We start from the raw sequence: 17,287 nt of genomic DNA on the forward strand, positions 1-17,287 counted from the left end.
CGTCCAAGGGAAACAGAAAGTTTTACAAATTGCACAAAACAGACCGAATAAAAATGACGAGGTTAATCAAGAGAAAAAAATGCGTAAATCCCCCCCCCCCCAATGCAACGGTGTAAAGCATAGAAAATATATCTATCAATAATTTATCTAAATGAAAAAAAAGATTGTGTTAGGCAACCATCTACGATCATTTTATTCTAACAGAGCGTTGATTTTTCCTTTTCTTACATTGGAATCAGCATAAAACTACTACATATTCTATTCATATGTCTATCTATCTGTTTGTCTTTCTGTCTATCTATCTATATGTCTATCTATCTATCTATCGATCTATCTATCTATATCTATCTGCCTGTCTGCCTATCTATCTATCTGTTTATCTATCTATCCCCCTGTCTGTCTGTCTGACTGTCCATTTATCTATCTGTCTGACTTTCTGTCTGTCTATCTATCCGTCTGTTTATCCCTCTGTCTGTATATCTATCTATCTATCTATCTATCTATCTGTCTGTCTGCCTGTCTGTCTATCTTTTTCTCCTTTATATATATATATATATATATATATATATATATATATATATATATATATATATATGCGTGTGTGCGTGTATATGTTTTTGGGTGGGTGTATTTTCAATGATTTCACAAGGAACCATAGCTAAACGAATAAATATCAAAATAGAAAGAAGAAAAATAGCGAAATGATTATATTTCGCAAACACACGCACAAAATTTAAATGAACGTAATAAATAATTAGTCAGTAACGCATCCCTTTGAAATGAAAGACTAGAAACACTTTTCAGTTTAATACTTTTTAATTTCATAGACAATAAAAAGCTTTACACTTGTCCGATTATTATAATTGTGAAATATTGATTTCATCTCTACGCAGGTGCGTGCATACTTGTTTTCCGGAAAATATACATTTTCATTTTGTTTTAAGCAAACTTTATTTTGTGCAGCTGGAAGGAAACTTCGTTAATGTTTGTGTAGTCGTCATAATTATATTTCCGAGATTGTAGAATATATTTTTCAAGTTTTTTTTTCTAGTGTTTCGCCCTAATTGATAAATATGTTAACCACCGAAAACCTAAAGTATATTTTTCATTCTATTTTAAATTTCAAAATAGGATCATTATATTATTACTTGTTCAATAAGAACATTTCACGGCGGTCTGTATTGTATAATTTACGATTAATAGCAATATTCTTGTGAAAATAATAAACGTTACTCAGATTTAAAAAAAAAAAAACATTAAGACAGCAAAAACAAAAATATTTCGCCATTCAATAAAATAGTTCTCTTTGCAAGATAAATATTCTTAGTATAGATAAATATATGTTCTCACATGTATTTACTTTAAATTGTAGAAATGCGTCTTAGCAATAAATGTTCTTTGTATTGTTTTCAGTATCAGCTGAATAATCTTCACATAAAACAAATGTCACTTTTTTTTGAATATAACATTTAATTTTGTTATGTGAGAGAATTAAAAAGTTTGGCTTTAAAACATGCTGTTCTTTACGTCTTTTAAGTGTACAAAGATGATCACGTAAGCACCGCATTATTGTGATGTACACACTAGCAGGCTGCCTGGTGTTGCCCGGTGGTAAAATACGGATAACTATTATTTAATTTATGCAGATATTGTATCTATTATTATAATGCAGACTTTCCTATTGATTATTATCTTTATTTTTAGTTTTGACTTCAGTGCAATTTAAGTTGTTCCTAGAGCACGGCGACACTTTTTCAACGTTTTTGATATTTTGAATTGTTTTTTTTCATTTTTGCGTGTGCTTAAACGTTGAATGTTGGATTCTTAGAGATTACAGATATGGCTTATTAGTTTAACAATTAATGCTAAGAGATGATTTTTGAGTTGACTAATGAATTAATTCGTTAATCTTTGAAAAGCTTTTCCGTGAAATTTAGCTAAGAAATGAAACGAATATTCACATGTAATGCTTTGTAAGTGGTGCAGTTTTTTTTAAATGGCTACAATTAAAAAACAATAATGTTACCTTGATGTACATTTTCAGAGCTTACTAAATAGATATGGTATAATATCTGATGCATCAGACGAACGCTAACATATATTTTGGAGAATGGATATTTTCTATGGATGCCGGAAATTAAAAACAGGTATCTTAATAAAAAAATCAGTTGTTTTATGGGTGGTTGTAAGGACGTTGTTATTATTGAGACGTTGTCAATATTACCATTAGGAGACAATTATACAAAAGCATGTCTTTTATTTGATTGACTTGAGGTAATGCAAAAATACTATGGATTAAAGCCAGGTGATTTTAGAATATTCACAAACGTGATTTATATTGAAGTATTTGTCGTCTTGTAAGTCGTTAGTGTTTGCTTTTTATTTAAAGTTTAACATGATAATGAGTTGACGGAATTGTGAAGAAATGAGCTAAAACGTATTACAGTGGAATTAAATTAAGGTATAAAATGTTTTATTTGCGGGAAGGTACAAACTGTTTTAGTTACTTGGCTGCGATGTGTGTGCGTGTGTTTTGAATATATTTTGATGTTTCAATTTGATAAAATAATAAAATAGAAAAGTAAACTGAAGACATTATAGTGAGAATTAAATAAGTTAATATGGAGCAAATGAAGAAATATTAACTTATTTTTCTGTTTCTGTCGTGCATACATCTGTGGTTGAGAGAAGCATTAAATTTTATTTACAATTGCGATCTGATGGCAATTCTTAGTGATTATTTGATTTAAAGAGATTGGAAAAATTCGAATAAATCGCATGCGTAAAATTAAGTATGTGTAATAAAAATAAATAAATATAATCATTAATTCGAAAAGTAATGCTAATAATTAACTTAATTTAATCGATTGTATATAATTGTATCGTTGTCCATGTAGTATTTGTTGATATTTCTGCGTTAAGGGGATATCATAAAAATCTTATTAGCGTCGGAAAACTCAACCGGATCCTAAGGACACAAAAGACCCGTTTCCGGTTCAAATAGCAGTTGGTTATTATCTCTTTAGCCCAAGTGGTCTCAGATCCCTAAAAGTTACGGAATGTTTCCTGTAGTAACGGGTATGGCACATTCGTACTACGCGGCCATTATTTTTTTTCAGAGAATGAATAATCAGGACTTTGTGAAACAGATAAATGAAACATTAAGATATGGAGATCGGGAAAGAGAATTTGCCAAAAAAAAAAAAAAAAAAAAAAAAGAGAAAATACAATAAAAATAAATAGAGAGAAAAAGAAAGAGTAAGAACTACTTGTGGAATTCTATAACCAGGTTTATACCCACAAAACTTTACCGGAATCAGTAGCAGATGTTTTTAAAATTAAAAAAAAATAACAACACGGGGCATAACGCAGTCTGTGAGAAGATATTCGGTTGACAAAGTGTTTCGACAGATAACGTTGCTCCCTTTGCGAAGGCAAAGTAAAGAACACAGTTGTTCCTTGAAAAATTCAGCTTTACTAAATAACGACTTTTATAACCCACGCATACACATGCTCAGTATGTGAGCAACCATACCGTATATTATGCTAAAACCTTAGCGTATTAATTTTATTGTCAGTACCATAACTGCTCAGATATATATATATATATATATATATATATATATATATATATGTATATATATATATATTATTATTATTATTATTATTATTATTATTATTATTATTATTTCCACAGCCAAACAACGTCGCAGCCCACAAGAGCCATGACAGCCATTTGAGTTTCACCCTCATTTGGGCTCACCGGTTAGACATATCCAAACACGGGATCGGACCCCGAGTCTCTTGCATGCGAGGCAAGCACTTTTCCAACTGTGTAAACGCCCCGCATAAGGCACGGTTTGCTTGATCTGTGCTAATTAATGAGTTTGCTGTGTGCGGAACGTTTGCACAGTTGGCAGAGTGCTTGCTACACATGCAAGATGCTCCGGTTTCGAATCCCGGGTTCGAATATGTCTAACTGATGAGTCCATATAAGAGCGAATCTTCATTCTTGGACTTCCGGTTTGTTGGCTGTCATAGCTCTTGTGGACTCTGAGGTTGTTTGGCTGTGGAAATTCTAATATATAATCATTCACATTCTGAAATATATATATATCTATATATATAAAAATGTAAACGTTGGTTCGTTCTAAAATAATAAAACCCTATTTCTACGTTACCAATTTATTTGAAATTTTCAGACAACCCATCTTTAGAGTCGAGGTATGTTTTTATGTTATTGAAATAAATTTACCTCGCGAATTATTAAAATATTAAATAAAATAAATATATTTTTAACCGTTACTGCGAATCTGTTCTTTTGTAAAACTGAACTTCCGGTTCGATTCATTTCACAGCCACTAATTGACGAAAGATTTCATTTTCTGTTAACTCGATAAGTAAAAAAACAAACAAAAGAAAACTTACTCATGCAGAGAGTGATCCGTGCTGAAATAATAATGTTATTATTTAAAAAGCTATTCTTAACATGGGGAAGGGAGGGTGTTTTGTACCTATTCTGTACTTTAACCTTACAATTGAATAAAAACATATCATAAAACTTTAATTAAACGTGGAAAACGATTTTAAAAAAATAGCGCGGATCACTCTCTGCATTAGCACACACACACACACACACACACACACACACACACACAAATAATAATCCCATATTTTAAAAATTTAAATTCATTTATGTACTTACCAATTTTTTTAATTTTATTTATGTTAAGGCTTTTCACTCATGAAACATTACGTTTTAATTGTTTAGTTTATTTTGACGGCATTGTTTACATAAAAAATTGTTTTAACTTTTTCTAAACTGTTTCATTTTTACGATATGCCTCAACGTATTATAAACACCCTAACCTCCCCATGTTAAAAAAACACCAAAACACGCCCTTCCATAAACCTCGAAAGCCGTTCTTAACATGGGGAAGTTAGGGTGTTTATAATATGCTGGGGCGAGTCGTAAAATTAACGAAGTTGCTATCTATTATTTATTGCAAAAATTGCTTGAAATTTATTTATTTGACAAAAAAAATTAAATTTTGGTACTCCTTGGGCGTTGAGTTCCATGGCGACCAGTAGAAGAAAATAATAGTCGCTCCCTTAGTCTCCCACCTCGCCCCGCACGTAACATATTTTATTTACTGACGTTGCCGTAACTAAACGATTATTTGTCACATTTACAAACATTTATTTATTTATTTATTTATTTTGAAAAAAGTTTTACTTTTTATGAATATTAAAAGAAAAATGGGTACTCACGCAGAGAGTGATCCATGCTGAAATAATAACGTTATTATTTAAAAAGCCATTCTTAACATGGGGAAGGGATGGTGGTTTTTACCTATTCTGTACTTTAACCTTGCAATTGATTAAAAAAAAACACGATTTAAAAAATAGCGTGGGTAACTCTCTGCATTAGCACCGAAAAATGTTACTAAACATTTATTAATAATTTCTCACTTTTTACAAACATTTGATTTTAAATTTCTTTTTAAATGACGACTTTTATCGACTTTTTTTTAAATACCCCCCCATGGTGTTTATTCCGAAATCCGTTGTTAACATGGAGAGGTTGGGGTGTTTATTCTGAAAGCCGTTCTTAACATTTGTGGAGGTGGACCTAATGTAAAAAAAAATAAATAAATAAATTTTGAAAAAAAACTAAATCATTTACTGATAACTTCTCACTTTTACAAATATTTGTTAATTTACATGCGCGGATGAACAAATTGTTGAATAGTGCGAAAACAAAACATTTAGGTCCACCGCCACAATTTTCTTTTTAAAATGACGACTTTTATTGATAAATAAATCTACTTCTCTGCCACGGGCACTGAACACCTCCTTTTTTTTAATAGTATGAAAGGGTGGGTATGCTGACAACAAATATCAGTTAAATTTTGCAAATAGCTCCTCCCCTCCAAAAGTGGTGTTTATTCCGGAAGCGTTTCTTAAGATGAGGAGGTTGGGGGTGGGGGGGTGATGATAAGGTGGACCTAATCTAAAAAAAAAAAACAAGTTGTTTATGCGCACATAAGCAACTATTTTTTTTATTAACTTTTTTTTTACTTTTTTATTTAAAAATTAGTAAATTTTAATGAATAGAATAATACATCATTTATCATTAATATGTGTTTTTGGTTTTGTGTTGAATGAAACTTTTTTTTTCATTACAACAATAATGAACCAATTTAAATCTTCCGGCATGCGTTTAAGGGTTAGGAAATTATCAATAAATCGTTTAGTTACTAAGCCAACGTCAGAAAATAAAAAATGTTACGTGCGCATGCATTAGCCTTGACTTGGGGGCTCAGGGAGCGACCATTAAATAATTATGCTGGTCGCCATGGAACTCAACGCCCAAGGAGTACCTAAAGTGGCACTTATGTTACCGTGCTATTTTTAAAATAGTATTTTCTTGTTAAATTCAAATTTTACAATATGTTTTTCTTTTATTAATTTGTTAAGTGAAAGTACAGATAACCCAGTCGGTTTCTTATGCGAGGAAAATCACCCCCCCCCCAAAAAAGGGACACTCTGGATAATAACAAAACATTAAAATTGCCTCAGTCTCGAAAGATTTCTTCTCTACTGAACGAGGAAAAAACGGTGAAGTGTAGTTCACCTTCTGTTTCTCTCCCCCTCTCTCAATATCTCTCTCTATCCATCTCTCCCTTTCCCTCTCTCAATCTATCTTTCTCTCTATATCACCCTCTCCATCTCTCTTTGAGCCCCTTTCTCTCTCTAACTCCCTCTATCTCTCTCCTTTCCTCTGTCTAATCCCTCTCTGTTTCTAACTCTTCCCCTCTCTCTGTTTATCTATCAATCCCTTTATCTCTCTATCTCCTTCTCTTTCTCTATTTTCCTCTCACTTTCTCTTTCCTATCTATATATCTTCCTCTCTATCTGTCCATCTCTAATCCCTCATCCTAGTTTAGTCTCCTAAATTAATTACAGTGAATAAGGCATTGTCAAACATGGATAAATCCTATTTTAGTCACCTAACTTACTGACTGTTAGAATAGAAGTTATTTGGAAATTACTGCTACCTTGAATAGCACCAGAAGTAACTGGTAAAACCTTTCTTATTAAATTGATTTTGGCAGCCATTTGGTAACAAAATGACATAGCCTTAGCCCTTGCTACATGAGGAATATCTGCGACCTTGCTGCCAAGTAGAAGAATTATTTATTCTACTTTAAAACATTCAATTTTTCAAAAATCTCATCTTCGACATCTCAAAAACATCCAATATGGGGAAAATATTGCAGAAATGCAGACTTATTGTTTAGGAGGAATGCACAATGGTACGCAAAAAATCACTTGAGGCTCTTGGTCGATCCTTGCAAGATTTACGTGGCAATGTCAGACCATTTGGGAATGCAGTAATATTGCTTGCAGGAGATTTCAGACAAATGTTACCTGTTATTCTTCAATCATCATCAGCAGATGAAATAAATGCTTGCCTCAAATACTCTACTTTTTTGTTCCATGTGAAGACATTAAACTTAACTCAAAATATGCATATCCAGTTGCCGACTGTTCGATCCGCACAAAAAACTTTTGCATCACTTGTGGGAAATTGGGTACGAAAAAGTGCCAGCTGATCAGAGTTAAGGGCAAAATTCTTTGACTTTTAACTTCTGTAATTTCTGTAATTTTATTTAATCAAAAGAATAGTTAGTTTAAAAGGTTTTTGCAGATATTCAAATTATAAGAATTCCATTTGACTGAGTGAATGAGCTATTCTTGCAGGTCAATACAAAGATGCCCATGAACTTAACGCTATTATTCAATGTAAAATTCCAAGTGAGGTAATCAAATACAAATCCATCGACACTGTTGTGAAAGCAGATAAAGTGGTTAATTATCCAACAGCTATATTTGCCAAGGATGCCACCGCATGTATTGCAACTGAAATTTGGTGTACTAATTATCATGTTGTGAAATATAAACCAATCCAAGCTTTGCAATGGCACATAGCTTGCAGTAAAAAAAAATTAACAAACAATATCATAGAAACATCAATCTTAACAGGACCTTTCACAGATGAATATATCTTCATTCCATGCATTCCTATGATTCCACCGGATACATCATTACACTTTAGGAAATTGAACTTTCCAATTTTATTGTCATTTGCAATAACCATCAACAAAGCACAGGGAACAATCTTTACAATTGTGGGCCTTACAGTTACACACTGACTGTTTTTTCACATGGACAATTTATATTACGTATTCAAGAGTCACCAAACCGGAAATCTCTATATCAGCTAAGAAAATGGAACAACAAAAACTGTGTAGCCATGCAAAAGGGAAAATTAAATCTATAAGAAACATGCTTTTTCTCATTTTGGAACTTTTTCCATTGCGCCAATTTGAGCCACAGCAACGCGTGGCAGGGTACAGCTAGTATATATATATATATATATATATATATATATATATATATATATATATATATATATGTATAAACTCATTATTTATAATTTGAAATAATTTCGCCATTTTAAGAAGTTCTTAAAAGTTGACAAGTGTCACTCAATCACTATATATCGTCTTACTAAGTTTATGGATGTATTTGGCTTTATAAATGTTAAATTTCCTTCGGTCTCGTGGCAGTTGACAGGGCTCAGGGGTAACATTCCTTGCTCTAGTCAAAAATTATATCGTGATGAGGTCCGAATTCTTCGAGCAGCAGCAATCGTTATTTTCTGCATTGATAATTGTAAAAGCATAAAACAGTAGTTTCTATGGGTATAAAATATATATTCATCAATTAAAATGATATATATATATGTATATATATGTATATATATATATATATAGAGAGAGAGAGAGAGAAAGAGAGAGTAACGCCCTAACAAACGAAGTAAAGGAATATCTTTATAGCTGAGTTGGAATCTGCGAAGCAGTAGTAATTGTCACTTCCTGCACTGATGATGGCGACAGAATGAAACACTACTGTATATTGGTATGTAAATAATTTTATATATATATATATATATATATATATATATATATATACAATATATATATATATATATGTGTATTTATACAACGTGATTTAATTGACGATTTCCATTTTTAAGCATTGCAGATTTGCCAACTATCAGTTATTTTTATTAAGTTTTTTTGGGCAATCTATAATATAAATGGCAAACATCTGTTTAAATTTGTTTGCCTGCTTATATATCTGCTTAAAACGTTCCACAGAGGGGATGGATTTTCACGAAATTAGTATCGTTTGAACCTCAACCCTTCGGGTGACAAATATCGAAAAGGTGGCTAAAAACATTAATTCCTTCACCCTCAACTGGGCACTTTTCTACAGAAAGGGTAGCAAAAACTTGTTCCTTTATGACAATTTAGCCAAACAGTCATGCGCAAAAAAAAACGTTCCATCTTGAATTAGTTTAAATATAAAACAAAACAACGTAACATCCCTTCCGGGATCATAGACTTATCGTTATAGTCACAGCGTCGTTATCTTAAGATTGCCTGTTCAAGCCTGAGTACCAAATATTTTTTTCGATATTTCAATTTCGAAAGAGAGATTATTTGTGCCATTTTTGCGTTCGTTTTATTTTGATTTGTTCATCACGTTCACTGATTTTTTTTGTTTTTTTTTTGCTTTTCCGATTTTTTAAAAGAAGTTTTAACATTAGTTATTCATGCCATTTCATTTTCGATTGTTTCTTCTTTGTTTTGCATGACGTTCGCTGATTTGATTTGTTTTGTTTTTCAAATTATAAAAGGGTTATAATATTTAAACAATGTTATTACGTTCGCTAATTTTTTATTTTCTCTTCCGTTATTTACCCCTCCACACACACACGCCTCACCACACCTGGACAACGCCGGGTTCATCCGCTAATTATTATTATTATTATTATTATTAATAATAATAATAATAATAATAATAATAATAATAATAATAATAATAATAGCCGAGAAGGGTAAAGGAGGATGGAAAGACCGAGGAGGGAGAACTGGCCAGACCTCGGCTGGACAAGTTCGAAGAGAACGGGGATCTTGGGGAGGCTTAGTGCCACTCAAATTTCAGGATGAACCAATGGCAACTGCCAGCGAGAAATCAATGGTAAGAGGCTCTTGGGATGATGCAAATTTATTTGCATATGCTATCGAAGGAGGAGGAGAGAGCTGGACGTCTGGGGAGACTTATCACTCAGCTTCCAGAGAACACCACAGGTCTCCGATCAGATCATTTGCTGACTCGTGTGAAAGCTCCAGGTGAGCCAATAATAAAAAACTGACACACGATCAGCATTTGCAAATTTCAGATAATACAATCAATTTACTGAGAGGAAGTATTTGATCAACGAATAATTTCATAAAATGGATCTGTAAACATATCACCTCATGCGTGCGATTTAAGGGCAGGTTATTTCATTTCGAGAAAAGTAAAATCCCATGTCTAAGCCCATGTACCAGAAAAAAAGATTATGTGGAAGGTAACATTCGACACGTTATTGATAACATACAGCTTACTTTACTGCATAAAGTTTGTGAAAATACGATCTCTATATTACGCCGTATACTCGAGGGCAGCGGGTCTATATGGCTAAAAATGTATTTGAATTATACATGTAAAAATAATTCTTGGAACAATCCTACTATTAGTATGATAATTATATTTTTCTGTGATATATATATATATATATATATATATATATATATATATATATATATATATATATATGATTGTTGAGCTGGATTAAATCCGACGATATGAAATAAAATGGAGGTGGAAGGACCTGGATACTCAACGTTTCGCCCGATTTATGCGGGCTTCTTCAAGAGGGATGGTCATTGACGAGAGAGTCGGAGGATTGGGGCTATATATAATGATGGGGGAGAGCAGCGTATTTTCCTTATGTAAATTAGATGTCATATATACATGTATATACATTTTATGAGAGAAGAACTAATTAGAGTAAACTAGTGTAGTGGATTACGTCTAAAAGATAAAATATCGTAGAGATTAAAAATTGTGTTTGGAAATATAGCAGTGATAGATTAAATAAATAAAATGACACGAGATTACGAAAGAATGTTTTTTTTTTTTTTTTAAATTAGAAATAATTGAATTGGGATAAAATAGCGCAGTAACTTAAAAGATGGTATCTAAAAATAAGAATAGGAGGTGATAAAATGGAGTCTAAAAATAGATAATGATAAAATACAGTAAATAAGTAAAATAAAAATAAAATGAAGTGAAAAAAAAAATTCGTAATTTCACTTAATTTTATTTTTATTTTACTGATTTACTGTATTTTATCATTATCTATTTTTAGACTCCATTTTATCACCTCCTATTCTTATTTTTAGATACCATCTTTTAAGTTACTGCGCTATTTTATCCCAATTCAATTATTTCTAATTTAAAAAAAAAAAAAAAACATTCTTTCGTAATCTCGTGTCATTTTATTTATTTAATCTATCACTGCTATATTTCCAAACACAATTTTTAATCTCTACGATATTTTATCTTTTAGACGTAATCCACTACACTAGTTTACTCTAATTAGTTCTTCTCTCATAAAATGTATATACATGTATATATGACATCTAATTTACATAAGGAAAACACGCTGCTCTCCCCCATCATTATATATAGCCCCAATCCTCCGACTCTCTCGTCAATGACCATCCCTCTTGAAGAAGCCCGCATAAATCGGGCGAAACGTTGAGTATCCAGGTCCTTCCACCTCCATTTTATTTCATATATATATATATATATATATATATATATATATATATACATATATATATATATATATATATATATATATATATTTGAATAACATAGGCGGAAGTTTCTCTTTCGGCTATCATCTCATCAGGAGAAAATCGATAGCGTATAAATTAATATTATGTCGAAAATAAAGAGTTCTCATGGGGAACTTATTGAATGTGCCAAAAGTACAGGGATACTAAAATAAATTTATTAACGTTTAAAAATGATTAAAATATTGGCACAACGAGGAAAATAAAAAAAAAACGGGAGAAAAGATTCAAAGTTCCCCAAAGAGAAACAATGCGTTTGATGTTTCCTTTTGCCGGCACAAAGAAGGTTGACGCACCGCAATAGAGACATACTCCAAAATCTTTAAATGGTTTCTGGAGTCCGCTCTATGTAGCACCTCGAACCCATCTATTTTATATCTATCGGCACAGCACGGGTTGTCAACCAAATGCTGGCCAATAGCAGAGTGTCTGATCTTCGATGGAACATGCTGGTTTATATGAGTCAAAAGATGCAAGGATGTTCGCCCAACATAACCAGCATTGCACTGGCATATATATATATATATATATATATATATATATATATATATATATATATATATATATATTTTTTTTTTTTTTTAAGTAATCGACAGATAAACGGTTTGGCTGTATCACAGCGACTGAGCGTGAGGAGATCAGTTGGAATATCCAACCGTCTAGTTTTCGAGTCTATCAATTCGGACATCAGGTAGGCGATGTTCGTAAGCGAAATTTAAATGCTTACGTATACATTCACAACTACCGGAGATTATTCTATTTGTGTTTACAAAGAGCTCTGCACTATTTCTAAAAATAAACAGAGCTTACATCCAGTAGCGATTTCCAATTGCCCTCTTTTTCCCTTGTGCCTCATCGCATTGTTTTTCTTTGCCTTTTTCTTCCGTTGGGGTTTTCTCAATACTAACTCTCATTCTTCGTGTTTCCTCTTCGCCATATTGACAGTTATTTTGGTCATCTATCATTATACAAGTGTGATTTGCATGAATAAATATGTGCAGTATATAATTTATTTGTGCTTTAGCTACATGAGTGACAATGCATTGGATACATTAGAGAGATCTTCTCCGACCGCTGATGTTGTGACGCTTTCTTTCCTGAACGTACAATAATGCGGTGCTTTTGTAGAAATCTAGATTGTAAGAATATGACACCTGGTCTGCCAGTTGTAGATAAAACAAGACACAAAAACATAAACAACACATGAAATTGATTCCAAAAGAAAAGCGCACCGCTCACGTTGCATGACTAACACTTACTAATGAAACAAAACATGACATTTAAAAATACATTGAAGAAGAAGCCTGAAAATAAAAATATACTAAAAGAAAACACGTATGTAAAAAACGTAAAACAAATCATTTAGGTATGGTTTATGTTTTACGGCATTTCGATCACTTTTCAGGTTACCAAATCCACAATCAAATAAAATTAGGGTAAATATATGTCAGGTTGCTTTTACCATTCAAATATTTGTCTAAGGTGTTTTGTTTTATTTGTTTGGTCTGTTCTGTTTTATTTTTTTGGTTTGTTCTATTTATTTTTTTTTTATTTCTTTGGTCTGTTCTATTTGCTTGGTTTGTTTTATTTGCTTGTTTTGTTTTATTTAATTGGTTTGTTTTATTTGTTTTATTTGCTTGTTTTATTTTATTTAATTGGTTTGTTTTATTTGTTTTATTTGCTTGTTTTGTTTTATTTAATTGGTTTGTTTTATTTGATTGGTTTGTGTTATTTGCTTGGTTTATTTTATTTGCTTGGTTCGTTTTATTTGTTTGTTTTGTTTTATTTGTTTTTGTTTTATTTGTTTTTGTTATATTTGTTTTTGTTTTATTTGTTTTTGTTTTATTTGTTTTATTTGCTTGTTTTGTTTTATTTGCTTGGTTCGTTTTATTTGTTTGTTTTGTTTTATTTGTTTGGTTTGTTTTATTTGCTTGCTTTGTTTTATTTGCTTGTTTTGTTTTATTTGTTTGGTTCGTTTTATTTGTTTGGTTTGTTTTATTAGCTTGTTTTGTTTTATTTGCTTGGTTCGTTTTATTTGTTTGGTTCGTTTTATTTGTTTGGTTTGTTTTATTTGCTTGTTTTGTTTTATTTGTTTGGTTCGTTTTATTTGTTTGGTTTGTTTTATTTGCTTGTTTTGTTTTATTTGTTTGGTTTGTTTTATTTGCTTGTTTTGTTTTATTTGTTTGGTTCGTTTTATTTGTTTGGTTTGTTTTATTTGTTTGGTTTGTTTTATTTGCTTGTTTCGTTTTATTTGTTTGGTTCGTTTTATTTGCTTGTTTTGTTTTATTTGTTTGGTTTGTTTTATTTGCTTGTTTTGTTTTATTTAATTGGTTTGTTTTATTTGTTTTATTTGCTTGTTTTATTTTATTTAATTGGTTTGTTTTATTTGTTTTATTTGCTTGTTTTGTTTTATTTAATTGGTTTGTTTTATTTGATTGGTTTGTGTTATTTGCTTGGTTTATTTTATTTGCTTGGTTCGTTTTATTTGTTTGTTTTGTTTTATTTGTTTTTGTTTTATTTGTTTTTGTTATATTTGTTTTTGTTTTATTTGTTTTTGTTTTATTTGTTTTATTTGCTTGTTTTGTTTTATTTGCTTGGTTCGTTTTATTTGTTTGTTTTGTTTTATTTGTTTGGTTTGTTTTATTTGCTTGCTTTGTTTTATTTGCTTGTTTTGTTTTATTTGTTTGGTTCGTTTTATTTGTTTGGTTTGTTTTATTAGCTTGTTTTGTTTTATTTGCTTGGTTCGTTTTATTTGTTTGGTTCGTTTTATTTGTTTGGTTTGTTTTATTTGCTTGTTTTGTTTTATTTGTTTGGTTCGTTTTATTTGTTTGGTTTGTTTTATTTGCTTGTTTTGTTTTATTTGTTTGGTTCGTTTTATTTGCTTGTTTTGTTTTATTTGTTTGGTTTGTTTTATTTGCTTGTTTTGTTTTATTTGCTTGTTTTGTTTTATTTGCTTGTTTTGTTTTATTTGTTTGGTTCGTTTTATTTGTTTGGTTTGTTTTATTTGCTTGTTTTGTTTTATTTGTTTGGTTCGTTTTATTTGTTTGGTTTGTTTTATTTGCTTGTTTTGTTTTATTTGTTTGGTTTGTTTTATTTGCTTGTTTTGTTTTATTTGCTTGTTTTGTTTTATTTGCTTGTTTTGTTTTATTTGTTTGGTTCGTTTTATTTGTTTGGTTTGTTTTATTTGCTTGTTTTGTTTTATTTGCTTGTTTTGTTTTATTTGCTTGGTTCGTTTTATTTGTTTGGTTTGTTTTATTTGTTTGGTTTGTTTTATTTGTTTTTTTTGTTTTATTTGTTTGGTTCGTTTTATTTGTTTGGTTTGCTTTATTTGCTTGGTTTATTTTATTTGCTTGGTTCGTTTTATTTGTTTGGTTTGTTTTATTTGTTTTTGTTTTATTTGTTTTTGTTTTATTTGTTTTTGTTTTATTTGTTTTATTTGCTTGTTTGTTTTTATTTGCTTGGTTCGTTTTATTTGTTTGGTTTGTTTTATTTGCTTGGTTTATTTTATTTGTTTGTTTTATTCTATTTTTTTGGTATGTTTTATTTGCTTGGCTTGTTTTATTTGTTTTTGTTTTATTTGTTTTTGTTTTATTTGTTTTTGTTTTATTTGTTTTTGTTTTATTTGTTTGGCTTGTTTTACTTGTTTTGTTTTATTTGTTTTTGTTTTATTTGTTTTTGTTTTATTTGTTTGGCTTGTTTTATTTGTTTTTGTTTTATTTGTTTGGCTTGTTTTATTTGTTTTTGTTTTATTTGTTTGGCTTGTTTTATTTGTTTTTGTTTTATTTGCTTGTTTTATTTTATTTGCTTGGTTTGTTTTATTTGCTTGTTTTTTTATTTGTTTGTTTTGTTTTATGTGTTTGGTTTGTTTTACAGCATATCGAAACTGTTCGGATTCGTATAGTTTGGTTAAAGCTTCTTCTGATTCAACTATTTGCTATCTGCAAATAGTTATTTTACTATGCTTAGTTTGGGTGTTGTTCAGAAAGAAAGTATTATCACTGTTTTTATCTTTGCAGAACATGATTGAGTTTTTCAAAGGGTAATGAAAGACTAGCATTAATGTTTGGTGTATTTCAGACAATCTGATCTGGTAGCATTAGGCAGAAGAAAAAAAACGTGGACGAATATTTCACAGATGAACGATGAAAACGCAGACTCAAACTTTAGTATGACAGACCAATAGGCAGATACAATCTTTTAGCGACACATGACGACATCTAAAATTGCCGTTTTACTTTTACGTGACAGACTATCAGACAGATATCTTCTATAGATACATCTGTAAAATCAGTCCAGATTAAATCGTAACATTTCGAAATGAATTTTTTTATGACATATAAGTGTGATACATATTAGCATTTTGATAGGTGTGATACCTGTTCTGATACTACACTGCATCTTTCTGGTTCTCAGTTAATAAAATAGTAAATACTTCTAGATAGAAAATTTTTATTTTTGTCGCAATCCAGAACTCCCCTTTTTGGAAGTTGTATTTTCCACATTAAGAATCGAAATTATGCTTAACTCTGCCCTCGTGGAGAAAATAGTTTATATTAACTTCTTGACAAAGAAAAATATCTTATAATAAGCCGTGAAAACATTAAAACGTAAACATAACATTAGGACGAAATTCAGTTCTTTAAAGCATGACAAATTGTACGATACACAGACCATCTTGTAGATGTGCCATTCTAAACGATACTATGATATTTCTGAGAATATATTTTTTATCACATATAACAATGGCATATCGATCAATAGACAAAGCGTGTGAGAAAACTTCTTGGACGGATCTAAAGTAAATTTAACATGACATGCAAATCCAATATAAGACATTCATGACAAGAATTCGCATTTTACCACAACGGAAAATAATTTTTTGTCTTCTCCATGTGTCTAGCGTGGGGTTGAATTAGCCTGAACGTCATTTTCCAAGATTTCCAACCTGTGACACATATTACCAGAGATCTGTTTCCGTGCAAGTTACAACATAGTCGTCTCCCAATCTGATGTAAAAAAATGCCTTATTATAACTTCTCCTCTTGTACAGTCAACGTTTTCTCATTTCATTTTACATTTTAATTTCTGATAGATTTCTTGAACATAACTCTGCTTCTAGAGTCGCTATCAGTCGTGAAAAGTAGGGGATTCATATACACTTTTAAAACAATCATGGAAAATTTTATATCTATATCATTAATTGCTAGATGAAAGATAACGCTTTTAAATTGCAACAAAATGTACATTACATAAAATAAATCCAAGGTAATTTTTTGATTCGTTTTAAATTAAATTGTTATACCTTACTTTGTAAAATTTATAAAAGTGCACTTTGAAGATAAATACATTTCAAATTGAATCTTGTACCTTTATTTTTAAAGCCTATAGTAAAAGCATTTTGTTTAACAATTTTCATGCTTTGGATGAAGTGCATTTCTAACTTGTATCTTATCTTTTTAAGA

The sequence above is a fragment of the Euprymna scolopes genome, chromosome 8, assembly GCF_053919585.1.
Source record: "Euprymna scolopes isolate OS-2025 chromosome 8, ASM5391958v1, whole genome shotgun sequence".
Classification (NCBI taxonomy): Eukaryota; Metazoa; Mollusca; class Cephalopoda; order Sepiida; family Sepiolidae; genus Euprymna; species Euprymna scolopes.